At 36.3% G+C, this 15,449-nt stretch overlaps 1 protein-coding gene across 1 annotated transcript in view; it reads left to right on the plus strand.

The window, feature by feature from the left end:
• LOC107084010 (O-acetyl-ADP-ribose deacetylase MACROD1-like) overlaps positions 1 to 15,449 on the plus strand; it is a 583,486-nt gene that overhangs the window by 479,544 nt on the left and 88,493 nt on the right. The window lies entirely within an intron of this gene.

Consider the following 15,449-nt stretch of genomic DNA (forward strand, 5'->3'; position numbering starts at 1 on the left):
TGTCCTGCATTACTTTGATTTTTATACTTAAAGTATTTTTAAAAATGGTACTTTTATACTTTTACTTGTGTAGAAAGCTAAAGTTGATACACTAACTCCTACAGAAGTACTTTTAAAAAGTAGTATTTCTAATTCTACTTGATTAATAAGCATTAATACTTTTGACACCACAGGATTTCACTAGATGCAAGCAGCATATGACAAACCTATTTGAGACTTGATGTTATAAATAAGAACCCTTTTTTATAACTTGATGGACAGCAGAATTTTTGAATGCTGATTTTTTTCCTATCCGTTACCTATTTTGTCATATTATCTGTCATGATAGAGTCCAACTTCTCTTGTGATAGGAGCTGACCTTTGACCAAGAGCAGCAGTCCACTTTTTATTGGTAGAGAGTATAGTCTCCATCTGAGAGGAGCTGACTCTCACCTTGGCTTATGAATAACGGAACTGCTTTTTGTGCATAGTGGAGGTCAGGGTCTAAAAACGCAACCTCATTGCAGAGAACAGTTTAAATATGCTTTAATATCACTTTAAAAAGGGGAAATAACGAAACTTAAGAGATAATCGATTTTTCTTTTCCCCTTGAATTACTCCATTAGTGTGGCATTATCAGCTCTTAAAGCCCAGCAGTCCTCAAGGACAAAGCAGTGATGGAGCCCAATCTGTTAGTGAAAACTGTGTGATTAACGAATCCCAGCTAGCTATTAGCATGGCCCTCGAAATAACCAGTGTCCACGAGAATGATGAGACTGAAGTTACTCCCAAGACTCTGACAGAAGGTGCTCCCTCATCCATGCTTCATGTCGAGCCATTCACACCATCCTCTTCTCCACCTGTTCATATGCCTGGTCATAGCAGGAGCATATGCCAAATTACCTCCCTGCAAATTTGTTGAGAAGCTGAGGTGTAAGGGTATCTGTGCAAACATGTAATGTTAATCTTTCATAGAGCTCCTTTCTCTGCCATGAGCCCTTCCCTCATGGCATGGTTCAATTAAAACCAGAGCCAAAGTGCCTCACAATTGATAGTCATAATTAGAACCAGAAATCAATTAGTGCTTTTAAGAGTTGTTTGCTGCTACTGTTGCCTCACTAATTGACCTGTTAAAAACAAAGATCAAGCCAAATTAAACATTAAACATACTTTGCAAAAACCAACGTCTATCAGAAGAAATATGTTTACTCAAAAATGTAAATACAAAGAATTGCTTAGCTCATTCTTTTTTAAATGGCAGTATGTAAATTGTTGCAAATGATGTGCTATCATCTTCTGTGTATTATCTCATTATTCATTAACCTTGTAAATGCATTTTTATAATAAAATATGTTTTTGCTCTTATTCAAAAGCATCAATTGTATCAAGCTTGTTCTAAAAAAGTATCAGTTGTATTGGATGCACTGCTGATAGTTTTTGATAAGGGAGATATTGCTCAGGGCGCCATTACTTCAGGGGAAAAAGTGGCCTGTGCAAGAATATGGCTGTCCACTGTTTCAGGCATGTGTGTGCAATACAGCTTTCTATTAAGAGCTGATGTAGAAGTTTGTTTCAGTGTTTTAAGAAAGTCTGAAGTGGATTTGATGATCTCTAATTCTACATTATACAAAAAATTCTTGATTCTTTTGATGTTTTTTAGAGACTTCTGTTATCAGTCAAATTTAAATTTCTTCATAGGGACAAAGTGTTTGCATTAGAACAAAGCTAAAAACTCTAACATCTAAAGTTACATGTAAATGAAGGACTATGTACTGTACAATATTTGCTTTTATTCTCTAAAACAAATTTATTGGCAAAACTGGCTTCAACTTTTCATTTTATTCTGACTTAAAAAAAAATATTTTCATTTTTAAAATCTTAACATTTACTGTATATTCTTAGCTTTTAGCTACTAAAAGGCTCAGAGGTCCCTTCTTCAGTCAGCTACTAACACCATTTAAGCCAAATCTCAAAACAGTTTGCAGCTTTCGGTACAATGTGCTTATAAACAACAACATTCAATCTCTGACGCATTAAAGGTGTTCTAGTCAAGGCTAAGTTGTCAAACAGAATAAGCATTTCTCCAGAGCCTTTCCCCTTGACAGATTGAATTTGCCTGTTACCTCATTGCTTATAATTTGTCATCAACTCTCCAGTGAGTTGGAACAGAAAGGCTACGTCATGACCTTGATCCTTCATGTTCTTTACTTCGATGTCTGGCGGCACTTTCCTTGTGAAAAAGCGTTCATATAATACTTAGAATGAAATATGGGCCTTTCTGTACAATTACAGACTAATTAGGGCTTTTAATTACATTTAACAAATTCCCTAGATAGTGTTCCCCAAAATGCTTCTAACTGTATCACCCTCACAACCACAATTTTAAACAAGTTCTTAAGCTGTATCATTTTGCTTCTTTCTTCTCTCTGTAGGTGGTTGAAGGAAACACCTCTGCTAGCCTGAGCCCCACAATATTCTAGAGTAGAAAAAATTGTAACATACAAGACATATTGGATGTCAAAACTGAAGAAATTCATTTTTATATTTGAGTTTATTGAATCAGTCATTTTGAGGGACCTTAAAGTCCTTACATGCACTGCATAATTTACCTTGTAAATGTAGACTGCAAATATTTTGTCAAACTTCCAAAACTATAGTAAAATTTTGCAAACAATTGACCACTTTAATTTAAAAAAATTCCAAAAAAAGAATATATAATTTTTGTGATCATATTATAATGTTTTAACTAAAATGCATCGCTGCCATTGGTCAGTGATTTATTATTATTTATTTACTTCTGCACAAACAGATTTAGATTTTAGCTTCGAGGAGTTTGAGAAACAAAAGTGACATAGTTTTGCATTTCATATGAGACTAGCTGGAAAGAGACACATCTTTGTTTTGTTTTTATCTTTTACATTTCCTATCATTGGTATCAGCATCCTTATTGTTCACTTGCATCTAGAGCAATGAACATTTATCCCCTGACTTAATTTGTTGTGTTTTCTCTGTACCTGATTTCAAGCTAAATTAATCCACAGCTACCATAGGTGCTTTTCCTTTAATGACTCTGTCTGTTAAGACTTGTGGCATGTCAGAGTGATTTGTGTAATACAGTGTTTCAGCTTATTGAAGTCCCTTTATTGCATATTATAGAAACTTCAGACATACAGTAACAGTTGTATTACATTTTAAATTAGATTTAAACATCGTTTGTCTGAAAAGGATGTCTGATTTCTAACGTCTTAATTTTATTTTCCTTTTTCTTGCATGTCAGTCTTTTGAATTGGCCTTTAAGTAAGAAAAAAACTTCAATGATATGACAGGCTTCTTATTTGCTGAACAAAATCTGAAAGATTTAGTGTCTAAACATTTAGGTCTTCTTGGAAATATAAATTCACTTTGTGTTAAATACATCATCAGCCTTGAACTGGTGTCTTTATTTACTGCCGCTTTGCTGGTCTTGAATTTTCTTGGTGCGTGTCTCAGTCTCTCCCCCTGACACGGTTTGAAAGAAAAGTGGCCTTAAAGCAATGCCTTTTGTAATTGGGCCACTAATCGAATGTCACTGCGGAAAGCCAGGAGCAGCTGAATGGATTGAACTGTCCAAGGCACAGGTGAGACCAAGATAAAGAGAGGATAGCTAACCTGACAGCGAAACCTGCAGGTCTGCTCTTGTCTTTTTTTTTACTCAAACCTCATACTAACAGTAAAACCAATAGTACAGGGAGAAATCCACCTGGAAGACATTTTATTGGTGTGAATACACCTTTAAAAATCAACCTAGAGCTATAAAGATTGCCCAATTTCCTCACCAGTCAAACTACTTGGCAGAAATGTCTTATTACTCCCATCAGTTCAGAACCTCAGCCCTACTAACCCCTGTGCTTCTTTCAAACCAGGCTTACATCCCTACAGTTATTGACTTCTAAGGAAAATGTTCATGCTCACTACACCCTCACTGCAACAAAAATTAACCTTCAATAACCATGTACCATGTGATTGTATTGGTTGTACAGATTATTTTGAGTTAAAGGGGACTAAAAATGTTAGTCATTGTCATTTTCTTTATAATATGATTTAATAACCTGTATAATTCCTCAAAGCAGCCCTTATAAAACAGTGTTTGAAGATTAGACAGATTACTCTTTGAAGTATTCAAAAATACTTTGCAAGTCTGAGGTCTACATTTAACTGTTATGAGCATAAATGGCATAATACTTGATATCTTATGTACTGATTATACTGTCTTATCTTACTTTAACGATTTTTAAATTAGGGACTTTATTTTGTCCACGAGTTCAAAAAATAGATTACCCAAATGTACACTTTGTAAGCTTTAGACATAATTCTGATTGGGTATGTGATCACTCCTCTTAACAGAAAATGTTGTGTTTATTTGAATTTGTTTATCCCATACTATAAATCTTTCTTTTAAATATACTTCATCATTTTCTAGTAAGGAGGTTGTCAGAACATTTATCCAAGTTATCCAAGAAGCCTGGTGTTAACCTGTTTTATCTCTTTCAAAAATTTGTTCCATGTTACTTTGGGATTATTGTTATGAACACCCAGTTAGGTCTAGTTGTTCATTTAAGGGTACATTGAACAAATTAAAACAAATCCCCCTTATTTCAGAATCAGGTTTATTTGACAGGTATGTCTATTCCTGCCTTTGCTCAGGAACTATATCATCTGCTGGGCCCTCTTCATGATGGTTTCAGTATTGTACTTTCATTATAGTTCCTGGGATATAGTGGATCCCTTCAGGACCATGAACCATCTGGATCTGCCTCTAAAAGAGCCGCTCCAATCCTGAATGCAAGTAAGGGTGAGGAAATGGTAGTTGGCAAATGTGACTACTTGAAGCAGTGTTGGAGCTAGGAGAAATGTGTGACTTTGAGCGTTCAAACCTAAATCAGAAACCATTCAACATAAGGGAAGAAGATTCCAGAAGAGTTAGGCGACAATCTCTAGGAGTCAGTATATGCAGATCTTTTCACATTGACACAGGGCTGCTTGCCATACTGTAAGGCTGATTCTTAGCTCTCCAGCATAACACCTCTTTACAGTTTTAACATCAGTGTGCTCCTGACCCGACTGTACAGGAATCTGTTACTACCTCTGAAGGTTCCTCTTCCCTTGAGTTTAGCTATGGTAGGTTAAAGAATGTTCACAAAAACTGATACAGAATGTCAATAAATCTTTCCAGATCAATGGCCACAGCGTCAACTCAGTGGTAATAGATTCCTTCACAGCAGGTTTGGCATATTTCAGTTTTTATCTGTGAATCAGAACAATATAGAGTCCTAAAGTTGCATGGGAGATAGAGTGATATGCATTCCCTAATGTAGTGTAGCTGTCCAGTGTGTTAGAGTCGATTGTGTTAGACTTAATATGCTAGAAATTCCTTGGAAGATGGTGGCTGAGTTTTGTTAGATTTAGACGAACTTTATTGTCATCTTGTATAAAAAATAAAATTTCATGGCACACAACTTTTCAGCAGTGTTCTATCCAAGTCCATGTTGTCTAAGCAAATCAATACTCCATGTTACCAAAGGCTATATTTCATCATATATTTGCCTCTACCTGAGATTTGAAAGCTTACAAAGCATGATAATAATTTGCATCTCTCCTGACCATAGGCTTTTTGAGCAAATAAACAACTAAATGTTGCTCTATGCAATAAAATCAATCATGTTAAATTAGTTATTTTCTATCATTTATTATGAAAAATGTCTCTGAATTCTTAATGAAAGCTTGATGGAAAGAACAAAGGTATGTTTTATGTTTAACCTCCTTAAGGACCTTTAACCAGTATAAGTTGGGATGTATGTATATGTTATGTATATTTTTGACAGAGTGTAGAGAGTGGCAGAAAAATGAGCTACAATTTCTGCCGCAGCACACAAAAAATATGAATGATTTTTTTCCTTCAGATTTTCATGCAAACAGTATATGTTCCCCCAAAGTAATGAAGAATACATTACAGTAAGCTGTATTGCCATGTTTACATGGAGTGTGAAAAACTGTTTAAAATGGAGCACACCTTGTTTAGCAATTCTTGTGCACAGTTTGATCAAACTATGCAGTAGTTTTACATTTTATTCTGTTCAAATGTGCACAAAATGCCTATGAATTTGCTTCACATGGCAGCATTTCCCCCTAAACTTCAAAGAAAACAGAAAATATAGGAAAAACTGTATGCATATTGAAGTCAGTCACTACGCTGAATGTCAAGAGTGACAAATGAGATTTGAAATGTAGTCTCCTGCCTTGGTCACAGGAAATGCCTTTTTACTGTGAATGTCATTATATTCCCAGGGTTTGCTTTTTGCTGCAACTTGACCAAAGCGTTTAATTTTGCACTGCTGTTGATTTCCTGTTTACCACTCGGTCTGCTCTGGGAGAAGGTGTTAATGTAATGTCCGCTCTAGTACCTGGGGAGCTGGACCAATCCGTCAGCTGGTACATTGCTCCCTGAGATGGAGAGTCTGTTCAGTCAGCCTGATAACCGTATCAGAGCCACATGAACTTCTTAATCACAGCAATACAGTGCAACAGAATGACAAGTGACAGACTACGCTCACTGCCCCCAACAACATTCTGATGGAGAACAGACATGAATCATGCTGTTACTGGCAGGATACTCTTGTTTTCCCTCTTTCCACCTAGATGAACAGAAAACCTCAATTACTGGGAAAATAGAAAGCTCTACTACCAATTACATATCGTAGTGAAAAGGAAAGGGAATACTCTCAGAAAGGTTTTTTTTTTTTTAGATGTTTACATGAAATACATCTATGAGGATTTACAGTTGTGCCAATTGCTTTCAAAGAAATACACTAAGAACCATTTTGATTAGCCACAGAGGAAAAAGGGTTTCTTTCCACCTTCACCAGACAGAAAAAATGGGGAATGAGGAAGTTCTGTAGCAGAGTCCAGCTGCTCTGAGATGACTAGAGTCTAGTGATGACTAATGTGGAGTGTCAGTAACTACCCGCATCAAACACTCTTGATAAACACCGATAACTTTGTTACCAACTGACACAAAATGATGATTAAAGATGCGGCACACTAATTTGGGTTAAATTGTGTTACATATCTATTTTTTTCAAAATAATTACACCTGCTCCCCGTCTCTCAGAAAAGACACTTTACAATACTTCTGATATTCTATAAATCACTGAATAGTTTGCCTTCAAAATACATTACATAATTGCAATGAGTATATCTACCCCCACACACTGCTCAGATCTTCTGGCTTTAATATACTTGGCATACCAAGAACCAGAACCAAACACGTAGAAGAAGCATTGAGTTCTTATGCTCCACCAATCTGGAATAAACTCCCAAACAGTTGTAAAAGGGTCAAAACCCTCCTATATCAATGCACTCTTAAATTCTGTTATGTCCTTTATTATCTATATTTTTGCAGATAGATTTCTTTCAAACACGCACACATAAAGAAATATTAGGACCACAGTGAACATTTTGCCGGAAACCTAAACCTAAGGTCTGTGGACTTAATGCCAAAACCTGATTTAATACCTTTGGTTTAGGCTCTCCCAGATTTTTTCTGGCAGCTTTTACTGTCAGTACAGAACAATGAAATGTACCCTCTGCATTTAACCCATCCTCTTGGGGAGCAGTGGCCGGACATTGTGTGGTGCCCGGAGAGCAGTGTGGGGTTTAAGGGTCTTTACCACGAATGGGAGTCCATGGCTGTCCATTGTGTTGGAGCCTGAACTCAGAAGAGATTCTTGGCACAATGCCCTAACCACTAGGCCACCAGTCCCTACGTAGGCATTAACATGAAAGGTCTTAACTAAGGACCCACAGTGGAAGTATATTCCCTAGCTGGGATACGAACCATCTTCCTGTGACTTCGACGTGACTTCCCACTTGAGCTAGCCAGCCACTAGCTGGAGCTAGCCAGCTGCTAGTTAACCGTTAATGGTTGTATCCAGTCCTAATATTGTGTAATTACAGTAGAAACATAAACCCAATGTAAATAGATTTAATATGACTTTCTTAAATTCCCATTGGCACTGACTTCCGGGTGTGCAGTTGCAGCAGTGATTTTAAATTTGCCAGTGCCCTGTCCCTTCAGTGATAAACTCATGAAGAAGCCAAATGCAAAACTTAGATACAGTAACGTTCTTTAAACATAAGCCGGGCCCCAAACAGTCTTAAACACAGAATCAGGTTTTCAAAAATTCTACAGTAAATTGACAAAACAGTTTTTTGGACATTTATGGACACCTAAGACATGGATTTATATAGCTTATAAAAAAAAATGTGTTCAGTTATGGTATAAACAACTGTATTGCTTAAACATATGATTCAATCTGTATCTTAAGTATTAATAGTTTACTTATCCTATTGTCTTGTAGAAGTTTTTACATCATTATGTAGGGATACTTTCCTCAGCAATAACATCATAGCTGGCAGAATTTGATGGGAGATTAGATTTAGGTACATTTGGGACAATCTTAAAAGAAGGTCAGTTAGAGGCTGCAGAAAAAATAAACGTACAGTTAGAACTAGCATGGATAGATAAGTGTATTAGTGTGGCCCTCAGTATAGTCTAGTTGTAATTATCATTAGGAATGTTTGTTAAAGCATTAAATTGATTTTTAAATGCTGCTCCTAATCCAATCTGATTAAGATTAACTTCTTTTATAAAAGTAGGCAGATATTTCAGCTAGACCTCCAGCTAGACAAAGCTGGTTGTTAGGTGACAAGACATCAAATCCAATTAAATACACTTGAATATTATATTTTAACTATAGAAGTGTTGTATTTTAACTATAGAAAACAAAAGAGATTTTGTGACTAGTTTTTTTTTCTGTGAGGTTCTACACAGTCATATTGAATAAATTAGAATATATGTTCTAATAAGGCTCGTTTGTGTCTTTTGAGAATAACCTTTTCAGTTGGTATTAAACATCATTTTTATAAAGGTCACACTTTAGTATATGTAATAATTGTTGGTTAGATTCTTATATTCTAATCTTAAATGTCTCTTTAATCAGCAGCTGTGTAAGTGGAAAATCTTCACAAATGGCAGAAATAAACGCTTGTCACTGTTTTTATGAACATCATCTATACAATGTGTTTTAATAAGTGATATAAGGGAATTTAGCAGCAATATTCTGATTTACAGTATATGACCATGAATACAAAAATTCTGAGTATTATATTCATTGAAGAGATGTTCTTACAACTAAAATATTAATTTTACAATAGTAGGATTACCCTGTCATTATGGATCACTCTCCAGTGTTTTTCCTCTGTAGCTGAAACACTTACAGGAGAACCACATCTCCTCCACAAACCTGATATTCTAACAAGAATTTACATTTGTTGCTGTTTCAAATCAGTTTATTTCACTGTTTAACAGCTGTTGTGCTATTAAAATACTTAACAAATGTATTTCTTGTGAATTTGTTTACATTGTGTATAATTCCTGTAATTAAGCTGCTTATTGTAGCAAAAGGCATGCAGAGAGTCACTTTTTTTAATATTATGTAGAAATAAGGCATAAATACTGTAAATAAGAAATAGTATTGAAGTGCTCTGGAGTTTTAGTGGCAGGGGTTTGTCTTCATAACAGTAAAATTCAAAATTAAACCAATTCCACACGGGCCGGTTTCCATGCTTGCAGTAAGCCATGAAAAGCATTTCTGGCTTTAGAACAAGTATGGGCGTGCTTTTACCACAGGGGTCAAGAAACAGAATTGGTGCTGCTGCTGTGCCCAGAGCAACATGGCAGTGATGACTGCCTCTTCAGAAACAGCAGCAGCAGCAGCCCAGCTGGGAACCACTCCTGGACAACTCATTCTAGTAGCAGGGTCCTGCCCTTACCTTCTGAAGGGAATGAGAGGGGAGAAATGGGCTCCTCAGGCAGAACAAAATCTGTAGAGCATGTGGTAGAATATGGGTCAACATGCACACATCTGCAAGAGTGTCTTATCTATAAATCCACTCCAATAACAAACCATGTCTAAATCAAATGAATATATCAGTTTTTAAAAGATAGAAGTATCCAAAAAACCTGCTGCTTGATCAATTTAAAGAGTTATACCTTAAATTAAACTGTAAGAGGGAAAGGAGAATGAGATATTTTTCCAGTCCCGCTGTGTTGTTGTCATCCTGTAGCAGAAAAGTCCTGTCAGGTAGTTGTAAATTGGTGGCAGCAGGAAAGGTTATTTGTTTGGATATCGTTCAGGGTGACCAGCCTGGCCTGTGGACAGACCTTGGTTGTCGATGAGTTCCTGAATGGTGAAGGCTGTATTGACAAAGTGCTGCAACCAGGGCACAGAGGAGTAAATCAGGAGGTCACTCTCACTGTGAGGAGGCGACGGAGAGTTGCCAAGGAGGAATAAAGAAACTTGTTCCACTCAGCTGTATTTTAGGTCAGTCTATTTGTAACCATGGTTGTAGTTGTTTTCCTATGGTGAAAAAGGAAAAATACATGTTAGAAGCATTTAGTTAAAAGAAAGCAACAAAATAAGTTTATATTGCAGTGTATACAATACGGCTGTGAGTTTATGTGTCTTTTGTGTCCAATAATGAAATACTGTTTTCAAATTCAAATACATATTCTTTTTCTGCTTTGGTCTGCATTTCTTCCATCAACCTAAAAGCCTTGTCTCTATACCTTGCACCTCTCTTCAATGTGTTGCTGGCTGTAGTATAGAGTAATGACCCCAGAGAAACACCACCACAATTGTTGAAAAAGGCTCCTGCAGTCAAAATGAAGCTTTAATCTAAGAAATGGAGATGCTGGCTAAAAGCAATATTATTTCTTATGAAATTTCATGGTATTTTTTGCTCTTGTAATTTACTTACTACAGAAAATAAACGTAATATGTGGATCACTGTTAAATAAAAGAGGAAATCGCGTTTCTGTTACCTTACAGAAACCATACCAAACCATTAGTCTTGGTTGTAGTAACACCTGCAATATAAATGTTATTTTGCTTACTCCTTTTCAAAGCATTGTAATCCTTTTGTGTGTATTATGTATATAAAAAAGCCATGAGCATAACAGAGAATAGAAAAGCACAAACAGATGTGCATGACAACTCAGCCAGGGGGAATTTCTTGCTGTCACAGTCACATCCCTAACCCCATGAAGTGCAGAAGAAAATAGTACCTATGGCCTTTTTGGACTACATCAGCATTTTTTAAAAGTGTGGTCAAACACTCAGTCATAAGATTTACTCACAGAATGACCCACTTTCTCTACATCTTATTCTCTAGTGTTTGCAAACACTGGCTATAGAATCGCAATACAGTTTTAAAACATCAGCAAACTCAAGCAGTGCAGGGGTCATCTCCTTTAGAGCTCAGTTATTGTTTTTTGGTATATGATAAAATAGTGTTGGAGGCAAGAATTACTTTAATCCAGACATTGAACTGTGTGTACTTTTAAGATCAACAGCAGATTTTTTTCTTCACATTTAGCTAAACAATACCTTGGTAAACATTACAAAGTAGAGTTTTTTGGAAAAAATATAAATAAAACTTTACTTATTTAATCTTGTGATGTGAAACCTTATATAAATAATTTAAACATTGTTGCTAAATTGAAGCACTTTCCCCCTTTAAAAGAAAAACCATGAATTTGACTTGGTCTGTATAGATTTTTAGTTACTTTCTCATTAGTAGTAACTAAAATCATCTTTTTTTTTATATAATAAAAATGACTATAATAAGATTTTTATTCGAGATTATCATTAGAGTTTGTATTATTTGCTTGAAAAAAGAAAGTTGAAAGCGGATCATTATGGTGCCGCTATTACCCACTAGCCATCAGCATCGTTGTCATGATGCTTATAGAATTTTCAGTTCTTGTCTTTCTCACTTGCGCAAAAATAACATTTGGAGATCGTAAATACCTTGAATTAGGGGGTTAGATATAGATCTAGCTCAGAGGATGGGATGATTTTCAATATGGGGTTGACAAGAACATTTGATTAGTCCATTTAATGTTTTATATGTTTGTTTTATTATACGATGATCCTAGTTCACATCCGCACCGTTGAGATCAGGAAAAAGAAATCACAGTTTTAGAATCTCATGTATTTGAAATCTTATGTATTTAAAAGAATGTCTGTCTATTGCAGAATCATTCAGTTTAGTTTCTGCTTTAGAGAACATCGGAAGAGATGCAGAGAATGAAATTTAGGAGCAGCTTAAACAGATGCTGATGTTTACACTTAGCAGTTCACTGGTAGAAATCACCACTGCACTTAATAATTTTTCAATCATTTCTATAATTTTGTGGGTTCTTCCTCAAGTAAGACCTTTAATAGGGAGAAAGGAGAACATTATGAGAAAGAATGTGGCCCATACATGAAGTAGTTGCAGAACTACAAATTTCCTTCAGGTAAAGCCTGCTGCATTATAGGTTCACAAAAAACATTATCGCAGATCTTTCCTTCTAACAGTTTTTAGTAACCCACTCTGTTTGGGTGTATAAATTGTTTAGATGTCTGCTTTTCATAGCAGTTTCTCGTTTTTCCTGTAATCTGTTTCATGCACTAATGTGACGTGCATTTTTTTACATTATCAAATAATCTTGCTCAGTTGTACATTTATTTGTTCTGAGTTTGCTGTTTTACAGAAATGTGGAGAAATTTTGATTTTATCATAAAATTTTCCCAGCTAACATAACCTTAAGATCTCCACAGCTGAAGAATGGTTTTCCAGTTATTTTCTAATTACTTGCTTTAATAACACAGAATAAAAAGTCAGAAAAGCTTTCTGTACTAAATGATCCTACTGGGAATTAAAGTCTCATTCTTCTCACGTTTTACTAACAATAAACAAACCCAAAACTGAATGCTATTTTACCTTGGCCTTATTTTTTCCCCCATGAATGAATTAATGAGCGTGTTAACAGTCACCTATTTAAAAGCAAGCATTCCGTGTTCCTGAAAGGTCTTCAGGTGGGGAGTTGAGCTGCAGCAGCTGAGTGCTTGTATCAGGGGAGGAGGCGTTGTGGTGTTTCAGTGCTGAAGTAAGGTGAAGAAATGGTGTGTGACTGGCTGGGTATGACAGAAAGTGTAACTGTCACCTGAGCTCCCTGAGGCCCAGCTGCTCCACAGCCAGAGTTTAGAAGAGAGAAACAGTCATTAACCCTGTCACATTGATTCAGCTCCGTTACTTTGTTTTTCCTGACCCATACTGGGAAATAAAGTGGCTGAGGGGCTGTAATGATATCCTTTTGCCATTGTTGCCATCACAACACATTCTTTTGCTCAGTTTGCTTGTTTATTCTGTCATCAAAAGCTAGATATATGGCGTCTTATCATTACCGTGACATTTGTTTTTTCTTTTCTCCACATGGCTGCTCAACTGCCTTTTGATTTCCTGACACCTGGGATTGCTAGGAAATACTGATAGAAACCGATGCCATGTGATAATAAACAGATCAGCTGTCAGTCAGCCTTAGATCTTTCCACTTTTTTTGTTTTGTATGCCACTCGGGGTGTTTACAGACATACTCAAGAAGATTTTCTCCCTGACTACTGCTTCTATATTGCGGGTAAAGCTCTCAATCTTTTCTGCTGTTCAGTTTCCATTCCCATGCTGTTTGTTCATCAGGCAAACCATCTGCTGAAGTTGTGTGTTTTTCTCTGCATGTCGTCCCCTTGGCACAGAGCTTCATGTGGGGGTGCTCTACCAATTATCTGATACACGCGGGGCGCCCAGCACGAGCCGCAGCCTACTGCCCGGGCTTGAAGTCTGTGCACTCTCACTAGGTAGCCTCTCTGCACGTCATCAGATAATGGGGAGAGCGAGAGGGAGTCCTCTCTTCTCCTCCCCTCATCATTCATTTGGCGGGCTGATTAACTTCTCTCTGTGACCAGCGATAATCTACAGTATTTCATGGCCCATTTCAGAATTAGCTTGCTTTTGTGTGCTCAAAGCAATCTTCGCTTGCAGCAGCGATTGTACTATGTAACCATAGCTGCTCCCTATTTTCTGCAAAGTGCCATGTAAAGCAATACAACTAGAGGTGTAAACAGTTGTAATTGCACTCATTCATGGTTGTCTTGCTGGACCCAAATTAGGATGACTGAACTGCTGCTGTTTGAGCTAAAATGTGCTTGAATAATTACATGTTATCTTCTCACTTTCCAAAATATAGTGAATCGTAAACATGTGCAAACGGCAGTTAAGTTCTTTGCATGGTTTTGTACAAAAGAGGCCATTATAAAACTTTTAGATATTTGCAGACTTAATATGCTGTACATTACATACAATTCAAAACAAATCCATCGGGGTTGTTTTTAGCAATCGAAAGCTTTGCAGACTGGTTGCATAGAATTGTATATTCATCAATTGAAACTTTGTTGAATAATCTTTTGATTCAGTTTCCACATTAAACTGCTTGGGTAAACACCCAGCAATTATAGTTAGTAAGTAAATCAGATTAAAACACCAGGTAGTTATGAGCTAAATACTTTCTATTACTGGTAGCACACTAAAGAGAAATTGATGGTTTGCCCTGATGAAGAGGAATTTCATAGTAATTTGAAGTTTTAAAAACACCATTTAAAAGTTCAGAAAAAAAATCAGATAAAGTTTCTCTCTTCTTCTGAACCTTAAGAGGTAGAGTGGACGGATTTTGGCAAGGAGTGGTATAATGAAAGATTTCTAAAAATAAAAATAGCAAAAAAGACTAATAGACTATAATTAAAGCAGCACTGCGTAACTTTTGGCAAAAGTAATGGCTTAATTTGAGATATCTTAAAAGATTTTATGGTCATTAAACAGCACTTGCTGCATACTGAAGCTATATGCTGGCTGCTCATCTGAAAAACTTGCTATGTAACTTAAGAGGGTCGGTTTCCTTCACTAATTGAGTTAAGTGACCCAGAGCGCCAGTTTACAACAGTCTCTGAACTCCCCTCAAACACCAGAGCTAACTAACATACATTTTATTGTTAGAAGTAAAACAGATACAGTATGACTCTTACCTGATCAGACATATTTTTATTTATCTAGGATTTGATTTAGAGGGATAAATGTGTTCTTGTCTTTGCAAATAACTCAAAAACTTTTCATTCTGCTGGTTCAAAGTTGTCTGATATCATATATTCTAAAATCAGGGGGTGAATGCTTAATTGTATGACACTGCAGTGTTGCCAATTATTTTTAGAGGCGCTAAACCTAGTAGTTACTGGTCTAGTGCCCCTAGTGGCTAAAAGTTACACAGTGTCGCCTCACACTGATTGAACAAGTATAAATTCAGATACACAGATTTACTGGGTTATAAAAGCTACTGTGTATCACGTTAAAGTCTGAAATAGTTTGTAGATGATTATCATAGTCTCATTTTTTTTTTACAATAATAACTCATTTTGCAGGCGGTGTGAACTATCCACTTTCAGTTCAAAATAAATGCATTCATGTGTAGTAAGCACAATAATACCCCACAGGATAAAAAA

This window comes from Cyprinodon variegatus, unplaced genomic scaffold (assembly GCF_000732505.1).
Source record: "Cyprinodon variegatus isolate N-32 unplaced genomic scaffold, C_variegatus-1.0 Scaffold90, whole genome shotgun sequence".
Taxonomy (NCBI): Eukaryota; Metazoa; Chordata; class Actinopteri; order Cyprinodontiformes; family Cyprinodontidae; genus Cyprinodon; species Cyprinodon variegatus.